Below are 12058 nucleotides of genomic sequence, written 5' to 3' on the forward strand. Positions count from 1 at the left end.
TCAGAATGTTATGATATTTGACAACCTCTCAACGAAGAGGCCATATTTATCAAAATTAATATCCCCACGAAAAGGCTTTCCACTTCTTGTGATGATCTTATGCTGTCCTAGGAATCTTTCGCAGTCCTCTATATCCTCTTCACATCTTAACCAAGCAAAAGCAGGATGCAGTTCAGAATATATTTGGTAATAGTTGAAAAATCTGATGTGTACTCCGGGAGGCTAAACAGCCCGCTAGTTCTGACAGCATCTCGCAGTTGCTTCCATCTTTGGGTCATGAGACGGTGACCAAATTCAAAGAAGCTCTCAGAGTTTGCAGAGTTTGTGCAACTATCGGATACAGCTCCAAGGATTTTTGCAGCTCTAAGCTGGGAATCCTTGGAGACTCCAATTGTATTCAGCTCTATAAATTCGGTCATCTTTTGAGCGATGTCTTTGTCCTTCACCAATGCCCACCCAATACGTGTCCCTGCATGTCCAGTGCTTTTGGAGACGGTAAACACATTAGCTCATGGTCTAACTGAGATGTAATAGGAGCAATGTAGTCAATTTCGCCCGTACCGGCCGATATATCGGCGATATTACCGGTATCGGATGTTGAGCGATACGGAAATCCTAATATCGCGATACGATTTTTTACCGATAATACCGTCCGGTACGGGAAAAAAGGTACACCGATTTATCGGCGATATTCGATATTATCGGCGATATTTGCTTATAAACAACAACCATTTCATTTCATTTCATAGATGTGATATTTGGTTTAGATTTGATAGATGTGTATTCATTTCATTCGTACTCACCAATTAGGTTTGCCTATAGACAACAACCATTTTGATTTCCATGTGTACGTGACTATAAATGCTACGAGCTCTCTCCATTTCTCCATCTGTCTCTCTTGTTTACTATTAGATAAGTGGTCCGTTTTGGTGCTGGTTCTCTTTTTTTGGTTTCTTGACTATAAATGCTAGTATAAATTTTGTAATTATAAATGTCTTCGTAACATGGCCCCATCTTTGGTTCTGGTTCTCTAAGTCATGTCAATTCTATCCATCAAGAAAAACTTTCCTAAAGATTTATTATGTGTGAATGGTTAGAATGACTTTAATGATTGCAGGGAAGGAAATCATTGGGAATGTGCTAGAAATCCACAGAATGTTGCATTTCCTCACAACTAGAAATATGCACATCAGATGCTCGAGAAAATTCCTGAGCAACTAGTTTTGTTCCACTAGGTTTGCATTGAGTTTGAAATCCAACTAGTTTTGGATTTGATATCAAGAGAAATTGTTTGTTTCTAAAATTGATGCATTTTAATGTTATCTAATTTTGTGTGAAAAAATATAAATTATACATATAAATTTAGAACCGATATTGCACAGATATTTGAAACCGAGATCTCCCCGGTACAATGTTGTACCAGTGTACCGGTCCTCAGCCGAGACAAACCGATATCCGATATTAACTACATTGAATAGGAGTATATTGTGGCCAATAGTATGCGAGATCATGAAGCAACATACCAGCAGTTCCATTAACGACCGGTTTTCGGGTGAAACCATCAGGGTTGTTTGGGGAATTGACGACTGCGATATAAGGTTCCTCTCCGTTGAAAGTATAAGCATCATCTCCCCATTTATACGACCCGAGAAATTTTTTAATGGGGACATTTTTTGAAGGGGACACGTGGGACAAATGATATATTGACACATGCACACGATATTAATGAATTATGTTTCTAAAAATACCAACACCAATTATGAATACAAATTTTCTCTCCAAAAATATATTTTTTATATATTTTTAGAAACGTAATTCATTAATATCATGTGCACGTGTCAATATATCATTGGTCCCCCATGCCCCTTCAAAAATCGCTCCCATCGAAAAATTTCTCATACAACCCTGACTTCTGAAAATCTGTCATAAGCGGATATGCCGAGTAGAATGGAGCAGACGAAACCACAGTGATTGGCTGTTTCGATGAATCTGTAAGTGCAAGAGCATAAAGGGCGGCCATATAGAGTTGACTAGATCCAGTCCCTACGACAATGTGACGGTTATCAGTATTGGCATTGCCGACCAATTTGTGTGGCCTTCGGACCTCGCCAGCAAATTTTGGCTCCAGGAACCAACATACATTGTTTATGTCAGAGTAATAGCTCAAAGATTGCCATCCAGGTATGAGAATTGTAGCTTTCTTTCCTGTTTTTTTCCAGAACTGCTCATACATGGTTGGATCACCATGACCAAGATCAATGATGAAAGAATCTGGTTGGATCGCCTTCTTCACTTCAATAATTTCCTCAGCTAGTGCAGCAGGAGATGCATTATCTCCTCTTTCTTGTGATTTTTCATCTTCATGTATCTTGAATCTTAAACTCTCACTTTCGTCAAGCAATCTACTTAACAAGAAACTTATATTTAATGCCATGGATAACATGAGTAAGTGCTTAATGACAAGAATCTGAGCATTGTATTGAAACCCATAGGCGCCATTGAAGAATAAGAAGAATGTTAAAGTATTTCGGAAAAATTGAATTAAAGAGGGGTTCAGAGACAGTTTATCTTGGGTTAATCCAAATTGTTGTATATAATGTTATAGATAACAGAATGAAAAGAATTCCACTTATTTTTACATGGATTTTCGGCAAAGAAATTCTCCACTTGCTGTTAATGAATAATGAGAACGAGAATGACATTTGAAGAAGTGGTAGAACATAAAGAATAGAAGATCTTCTGCAACTTCTATATCTCTTTTGATATTAGTGATACAGCTGGATACGATATTTGAAGATCAACACGATGTATACAATCAGATAAAGAAAAATCAAGATGACATAATGGAAGATCATGTGAAGGCATTAGAAAGTGATTTTCGTAAATATTCGCTAATCTTTGGTGGTTGCCCAAACATGGTGACCGTCAAGTTGATTGTGTGATATATTATTAACACTGATGGTAACTGTAGTTGTAAGATTTCTTACGAGTACACTCCACTTAATCTGGTTATTTCTCTATGTAATCATCATGGACAATTATTTTATTGATTGAATATTCAGATTACTTACAAGATAGATGGAAACCTAGAGCAACACTTCTTGTAACCTAAACTCACTTTCTCTCTCTTTCAATCTCTCTTACAAGACTTGTCCTAGCATCCCCACAGAAACAACGACTCTCTCCTTTATATAAGATTTTACATAGTGGATGACGGCTAAGAATCCCTTTATTTCCGGGATCATTGTGCGACATATTCGCTCATATACAATCGTTCATCTTCGCATAACTTACTTGTTCGCATAATTCTTCACACTTTATCCGTGACTTTGCTGACATCATCTGGTGTGTCATCTTAATTTATTGTGTGCGATGCTCCTCCCATATGTTGTATACTTCACTTCGCGTAGTTATTAACGTGTGCGATATTTAACTCCTACATTTGCCTCTTCTCATATCGCTGATTCTTCAAAATGAGCGAAATGAGAAATTTTTCGTTTTAAGATCGCACATACTTATATTTTTCCATTTTACTTTGCCGACAGTTATCCGGGTTTCAAGTTCTTTTTGTGTACGCGTGTCCTTTTAACCACTCATTTCTTGACACGTCTTTTTTAACCGTAAGTTTTTATCCGTTCATTTCTTCGCATTAATGAGGGTAAATTTTGAAAAACGGTCGCTCTTTCCTATATATTCTCTTTCTCATATATTTTTTTTCTTTTATCTTCTTCATTCTCTCTCACCTTCTCTGCAAATTCATATTCTTCATTCCCATTCTCTAATGGCTTCTGCTGGTAAAAAGATGGAGATCGAATTTAACAAAATGAAAACCGACTTTAATCAAAGGGGTTATGAACTCTCCCTTCCTCCTTCTTGTAACTTCGCATCCAAACTTAACCTTGACCTAATTAGATATGAGGAGTGGAGTAACCAAAAAATCATCGTTTCGTTAGGTCAACTTCAATCTCTGCCAATCCCTTTATATAACCCTGATATTCCTCTGTTCTATAGAATTCTTGCTGATGAAAGATCCACACGAGGAATATTTCAACTGAGTGGTGATGCTATTAGGATACCCTTAGAGTATGCTCGTCGCGCAGCTAGTCTTGGAAATTCTTATCCCGAGGAAGTGCGAAAAGAAGGTCATCGTGACAAAGTCATAGATCCTGCTGAGTACACTCTTGATAATTTCTTTAAGAATTATTATATCGCTATCATGAAAAGTAACGTGACTAAATGGGTTTTTCACGTAAGGAGAGCAGATGGTATCGCCGAAGATGATAAAATAATGCGAGATGTGAATTGGAATTCAAACTCTAATCGTGCTGCTCGCAGATCTAATGATTCCTGTTGGCTTAATTGTCATGTCATCTTGCAAGGGTCCTTTGTTTCTGGTAGAGCTGTATATGGTTCGGACAATCCTCTTCCCGAAGATTTTCCCCCTTATCAACCTTGGGAATTTAAATTACTCGAAAACGAGGAAAAGAAAGTAATGGTATGTGATCATCTTAAACCAATTTGTAAATCTTTGTAACTTTCTTATATTTTATTTCTTTTCTTTCGCAGGATGCCTCAAAGGTCAATACTTCGCTCAAGGTATGAACTTCGCAGAATAAATAAATAAGAAACACACTTCACATTTTAACAATATTGTTGCCTCTGTTACTTATCTTGATTATTCGTGCAGGTGAATCCGTTGAGCGACAAAACTTTAGGCAAAAGCAAGAGAATCCCTAAGAAACCTGCTTCAAAAAATTTACCCAAGAAAACCTCATTGAAAGAGGATGTCTCTAGGAAGCGTGCGAGATATGATTCTTCTTCAAGCTCTGAATCTTCAGATAGAAATACCTTAGCTTCTGAAGAAGAAGTTTCGATTGACTCGTATCGTCAAAAGCTGTCTGATCTTTTTCCAGGAGATGCTCTTGCTACTCTTGATGATGATGAAACAGAACGTGCCTTCCAAAAGATCTCAAAGATCTGTACTGTTCCTGATTTGGGGGATCGATCTCTTCGCGGAGTTGCCTCTGCGATAAATCCAGATTTTCAATTTGAAATGAATGGATTGGTAATACTCTACAACATTTATTTTTGATCTTTTCCTTATTTGCAACATTCACTTATGATATTTTTATCTTTGCAGGGTGCCCACATATCTTATTGTGAATGGGGAAAAACGATTTCTGGTTTTTACGGAATTGAAGAGTCGACCGTGTGGAGACTCCTTGAACCGAGCAAAATGTTGAACCTGACACAGATGCATTGCAAGAAGGGAGTGCTTTAAGTTCGAGAGATCAATCTGTAAGACCCCGGCCTGAACCAAGAACAATGGTCGTTCCAGAGTCAATTCAGTCACAAGAGAGGATGGGTTGATCTGTAGGAGATAAGCTGTGAAAGGCGTGAGATCAATGGTGATATGAGATTGTAGGTGTGTTGTGAATTCAGCGTGAAAATGCTCTGAATGATTGAATTTTGCTCAACTGAAAGTAATTTATGTGAGTTCGTGTAGACGAAAGATTGTCTATATGAACTTTGATGAGAAATTGCTCGTTTTGGCGAATGTCGTTCGATTGTTCGAAAAACCTCTGTCTTTTCAATCAGGATTCAGAGACATTTTATAATGTCGTAGTTGAAAACACCATGATCCCATGAAGTGTGACAGTTGATGGAATCATAGAGTGGGAAATGGGGAAATCGTGTTAAAACCAATTACTCATCGTGCGGAGACTTGGTTAACTTTCCACCCACTACTTTGCTGACTCTTCCAACTGATTGCACGACTTGCTCACATTCTCATCGTGGGTGAACACACGTGCCGTAGACCGTCAGACCAAAACCCTAGTTAGTATCCCCCCATGTGACACGATTGAAATCTCGTGATTGGGGAGTCAGTTGCTGACTTTATGGGACAATGAGTCCATGTATTGCTGAGTTGAACATGATTAGCAAATGTTTCGAAACTCATGAATTTAATGTGTCTGCTGAGACGAGGTATCATCATAACCTAAGACGAGCAAAACTGTGTTGCTAAATTGTTGAATATTGATAGTTGAACAAATATTCTTTGATTTGAGAAAATATTGCTAGTCTGGGCGAATATTGCTAATTGTGTAAATATTGCAGGTTCGAGAGAATATTGCTAGTTCGAGCAAATATTGCTAGTTTGAACAAATATTGTTGTTTTGATGAATTGTTGGTAGCTGGACCAAATAAAATATTAATATAAGTTACTGACTGCTGAGTCGAGCAAAATAAATACGAATGTTAATCATGGAATCAACATAAAATTATCAGAGTGTTCGAATCTACTCAGAATCACGTTTCTGCAGAGTTCTGGATTCAAAACCCTAATTTTACCGAGATGATGATTTACTGCAAATCACATAGGAACGGCTACATGGGATGACGGGCACACCATATAACGCCCAAATGCTCGAATGAGCAAAAATACCAAAGTCTCTTGAGGGCCAGTTGGTGAAAGAATGATTAAATGTTGATTTAATCATTTACTGAAATAATGCTCGTGTGAGCGACAAATCATAAAACTTGATGTAGAAAATATGAGGGACCGACCAAGAGGTCATGAGACCGGCTCTTGGTGGTCGTGGGACTAGTATATGGTCGTTTGAGTGAACTTCCAATTGTCTGGAAAGAGTTCGAACCTAATATGAGCAACTGAGCAAATTAGGTTAAAATCATTAAAACATGCGGGACCAGTTGTTTTTAAGCCTCAGGGTCACCCTTGGTCGGTCAAGGGGATGTTCCCGTGTCACCATGATTTCCGTGCTTCAGTCCTGAAAATTTTGATATTTTCTGGTGCACGTTTGAGCAACATTTGGAGAAAATATGAAAAATCCATGGTTTTGCTGAAACCGGGAAAAATACATGAGATGATGAAAATAATAAATAAACAAGGAATCACAAGGTGTGGGACCGTCCACGGCTAGGGCATGGTCGGCCGGCTGACACGCGGTCCCACATGCTTTTCACAGTTTTATGTGATTTTATGTATTTTTCTCTGATTTAAGGGAAATTCTATGAAACTGGAGAGTTTGGCGAAATTAGGGAACTTCCATGAGATGAGAGACATAAATTAAAATATAAAATAGAGAATGGGAGTGTGGGACCGGCAATGGCCAGCCGGCCAATGGGCGCGGGTCCCAAGGCACTCTTCCCAATTTTATGTAATTTTGATGATTTTAGATAATTTTCATAAAATCAAAGGGATTTGTTGAAAACCAAGATATTTTGTTGAAATCAGGGAGTTTACATGAAATTAGGAAACAAAATACCAAATAATAATAAAATAATGGGTGTGTGTGACCGTCTAGGGCATGGCCGGCCGGCTAGAGCCCGGTCCCACAAGTATTCCTAATTTTTAATATTTTTCATGATTTTAGAGAAAATATATGAAATTAGGTAATTTTAGGGAAAATTCATAAAATCAAGGAATTTTCATAATTTGAGAAGGAATAATAAAATAATGGGACGTGAGGTGTGTGACCGGCCACGGCCAAGGGATGACCAGCCGGCCGGCGATCCCGCGACACCTTTCCCTAATTTTATTATTTTTGATAAAATCATGTGATTTAGATAAAAATACATGAAATTAGGTAATTTTCATGATTTTAGGGAAAATTCATAAAATCAAGGAATTTTCATAATTTGAGAGAAATAATAAAATAATGGAGACGTGAGGTGTGGGACCGGCCACGGCCAAGACATGGCCGGCTGGTGCTCGGTCCCGCGACACCTTTCCCTAATTTTATTATTTTTTGATAAAATCATGTGATTTAGATAATTTCTTTGAAATAAAGGAAATTTGCTCGAACGAGTATTTTCATGAGATCGTGAAAATAGTAAAAATATGGTAAAATATAAAATTGGGCGCGGGACTAGTCAAGGTATGACTGGCCGGCTGGTGAGCCTAGTCCCCTGGCGCTTTTGTTTAATATTTTATTATTATGATTTTCCCTTCCTATTTTGCAGAGGTTCCTCGTTCGTTCGTATTTTTAAAATGCTCGTTCGTGCATTCAAAATGCTGGTCTGTGTATTATATGCTAATTACACTTGCACCATTTTTGTCAAGGCTTATTCGATGCTCAGATGTCTGTTTCGTTGAATATTTATTACTAACCCGTGGAATTCTGCTGGGAAGAACCACAGATTGAAGTAACGAAATATAACGAGGAATCGTAGAGTATTGCTGGATATTCAGGCGATTAATTGACGACTCATAGAATATTGCTGAATATTCAGACGATGGCTCGTAGAATATTGCTGGATATTCAGACGATGGCTCGTAGAATATTGCTGGATATTCAGACGATTTAAGATAATTAATTGTTGGATCTATACTAGAAGGGCTTCCTGTCTAAGAGCATTAATTATCTGAGGGTTGAGCAATATGAACTTGCTGGAGTGTCATATTCCTCTTGCATAGTCGGGGAAAACCTGGTTACATCCCGAAGACGTTGTCGCTCTATACTAGCAGACATGCTGTCTAGGAGCCGCCCAATCTTTCGATTTTATACAATATGAGATGTGTCGTGGCCTCAGCTGAGAGACTGCACATCTTCATCTTCTCTGAGAGACTTTCTTCATCAGAGGTGGCATGAGCTTTCATGCACAGAGACATGAGTCTCGATACTCATCCGATTGTCGGATCCAGAGTAATTACTGAAATTGCTCAGTATTCATGAGATGTGTCGTGGCCTCAGCTGAGAGACTACACATCTACCAATTTCCTTCCACCATGAACTTTCCATCGAATGTTGTTTTCTTTCCTCCTACTGATTTTTGATGTTAAACATTTCCATCTAATCAAACTTCAATATTTCACATACTTGTTACTCAATATCATATACTTCCTCAGACATCGACCATTAATCTCTCTGCTCTTTTACTATCTGCTGCATTCTGTTTCCAATTCCTTCGCTTAGACTCCCTTGCTTCGCATCTATCAATATCAATTTCTTGACAGCTTTTACTTTCAACTGTGTCCCCTCTTATAATTCCAACATCCTGAGGTAAAGGAAACTTGATACACTGATGAAAAGTTGATGCAAAAGCTAGTATGATATGCAGCCATGGTCTTCCAATTAAAGCATTGTATGGTGACTCAAAATCCACTACACAGAATGTGATATCTGTCGGTAAGCTTTGTAGAAGAATTCTCATAGTCACCTCCCCTTTTGGTTTGTTCGCAAAGCCATTAAAACCATAGATTTTGTATGTTGAGGGGATCAATTCATCGTCTCTGCCACCCATTGTTTTGTATGTGTGATAAAATAGAATATCCACTGAACTTCCAGTGTCTATAAGAATTCTATTTATCGCCCAGGTGTTTTTCTCATTTTCTTCTTCATTTTCTTCTAATGGTTTCGGGTTAATTCCCAATCTTACCACTAACGGGCACTCATGTGAAGATTTTCCTTCTGGAACTTCATCTGCGCTGAACGAAATTTTCTGCTTTTGCCAGTCCTTCAAAGATGGTATTTTTGCCAGGTTGAAAATTTCCCTTCCTTCATCATCTCTTGCATATACTCGACTTAAGATATTATCATGAAAATATTCTATGTTTTTGAATGAATGTATGATCGAGTTACAGAATAGATTCTTTTCCTTTGCTCCCACCTCAATAACAAATGTGTTCCTATCCATTTCCTTTCCGTATTTATTTCCTTGAGATAGTGGTGGTGGTAAACTTCCTGTTTTATTTAGTAGGAAGTGGTCTAACTTCCCCTGCTCTATCATTCGCAATATACTCTTCCTCACATTTCTGCAGTTTCTTGTTGTATGACCATGGAATCTGTGATAGACACAAAATTCTTTACTCCTCCTCCCTGGTGGTGGGTCTTCGCCTGCATTATGTGGTTATGGAATATCATCCATTAGAAGAGCAGCTTCCCATATTTTATCCACTGTAGTGTTTAATTTTGGAAGATTTACTTTGTCCCACACTATTCTTTCAGCTTTCTTGTTATAATTTGTTTGCTGTCCTGCAGAGCTACCTGGATGAGCTGTATCATTACTTCCATATTTTTGAAGTTTTTTTATCTATGTACTCTTTTTCAAACTCCGCTTGATCTGCACTGCCCATAGCCACCAACTTTTGTTCCATTTCTGCATTACTCCTTCCTTGAGTTCTCTGCGATGTACTCGCAACAGCATTTGTGAGTCTCGGAAGTAAGCTTGTATTTCCACATTTCGAATCTGATATTGCAACTGGGTAAGATTCCATGTCTCTTTGCTTTTCCTCGAGGGCTATATATTCTTTTTGAAATTCGTATAATTCCGACATTGTGATTGTATCCTTTACTCTAAAAGTTTGGGTGTACAATAGGTATGTTTCAAAGAGAGCATTAATGAATGCAAGAATAAGGTGTCTCTCATCCACCCGCCTTCCCATTTCACTACACATTGTTCTCTAGCGAGTCGTTAGATGACGTAAGCTTTCATTTATTCTTCTGCGAAGTCCAAATGCAGTTTCGATCCCCGGTCTTGACAGGTTATTACTTATGTACTGTCCCAAAAAGATGTTTTATAAATGATGAAACAAACCAATGGACTCTACAGGTAGTCCTTCAAACCACTTCAAAGCTTCACCTGCTAAACTTGCAGCAAAATACTTGCACATTACTGCATCATAATTTTCCCACTGCAATAAACATCTAGAGTAATCTTTCACATGTTGGATCGCACATGCACTACCGTCAAATATACTTGTAAATGCTGGTAAACTGCACTTATATGGTATCGGTGCTCTTTGAATTTCTTTTGTAAATGGAGTTTTTCCGGCTTCCTCCAATGCTTCTTCTAGTTGTCTTCTCCCGTCATTTCTTTTTGCAGTCATCATTTCTCTTAATTCTGCCATCTCCCTGAGAATTTCTTTGCTGAATGATTGATCCAAATCTTCTTGCATAAGTCTTTTTAGCCTTGCTTGTCTCAATCTATTCTCATGATTGTTTTGGTATATTGCCTCTTATATCTCCTGTTGTTCAGCTTCCTCTCTTCTTCGCCTACGTCTTTCAGTATTTGCTTCAATTTGTACTTTATCATGTCTTTCTTCATTTCCTGTGCGATCATATCGATGTCTTGATATTTCTCTTTCTTGTGGTATCACTCGACCTTGATTCGTATCTTCTATGCGATGACGTTCGTGTCCTCTTCTTATATTATCAATGTGCCGCAATCCACTTTGTAATTCTCTTTATTCTAACTCTTCCCTTCTTCGTTGTCTATCTCTTGCACGTGCAGCTTCTCGTTCGCGCTCATATTCACCTCTCAACGTTTCCCTACCATGTAATATCATTTGTCCTTGTCCTGGATGTTCTTCTTCCCTTTCAGAATTAGTATTTGCTCTACGAAGAAGTTCGCGTGGATGCTCATAACGATTAGTTGCTAATTCAATTATACGTCTTCTTTCTTTGTGATCTTCCAAATTTTCATCTTCTTGCGAGTTTTCTTCAATGACTTCCATATGTTGCTTTCGTCTATCGTTTCTTCGATTAGATTGGCTCTGTCTGGAAGAATTCCTGCTGGATCTTGATCTTGAGCGTGTAACACTTCTTGACCTTTGTTCTTGCAATCTAAGATTCTCTTCTCGTAAATCATCATTTTGACAGATCAAATTCGCACGCTCCTCTTCTTCCCTCTTTCTTTTGATTATTAGTTTCTGCCTAAGCTCTGCAATCGTCATATTTCCTTCACTCGCTGTAATTGGTTCTTCGTTCCCAATTCTCTGTTCTTCTTTCGTAGAATTTGTCATCGCAGTATGGACACTCACTCTATCATAATCTATATCAATATTTTGTCCTTGTCCTCGCTGAAACCGAAATGGATTTTCTTCTCTTTGATTTTCGTCCACTCTTTCTTCTTCTTGCTCAAGATTTATAATTCTTCTTCGTTCAGCGAGTCTGTTACTCCTTCTAGTCGTCATTCCTTGTTCCACGACTGATTCAATCCTTACCATTTGCTAAATATTTTGATCTCACTATTTTCTTTTACAATCTATGATATGATATCAGGATTTATCATCCACAGCTGTTTTCTAGCGCCA

General features: G+C 38.1%; 1 pseudogene; it reads right to left on the reverse strand.

Moving 5' to 3' along the window:
* LOC113359613 lies at nt 1–2434 on the reverse strand (annotated as a pseudogene).
* Between the last annotated feature and the right edge of the window lie 9624 nt (nt 2435–12058).

The sequence above is a fragment of the Papaver somniferum genome, chromosome 3, assembly GCF_003573695.1.
Source record: "Papaver somniferum cultivar HN1 chromosome 3, ASM357369v1, whole genome shotgun sequence".
Lineage (NCBI taxonomy): Eukaryota > Viridiplantae > Streptophyta > Magnoliopsida > Ranunculales > Papaveraceae > Papaver > Papaver somniferum.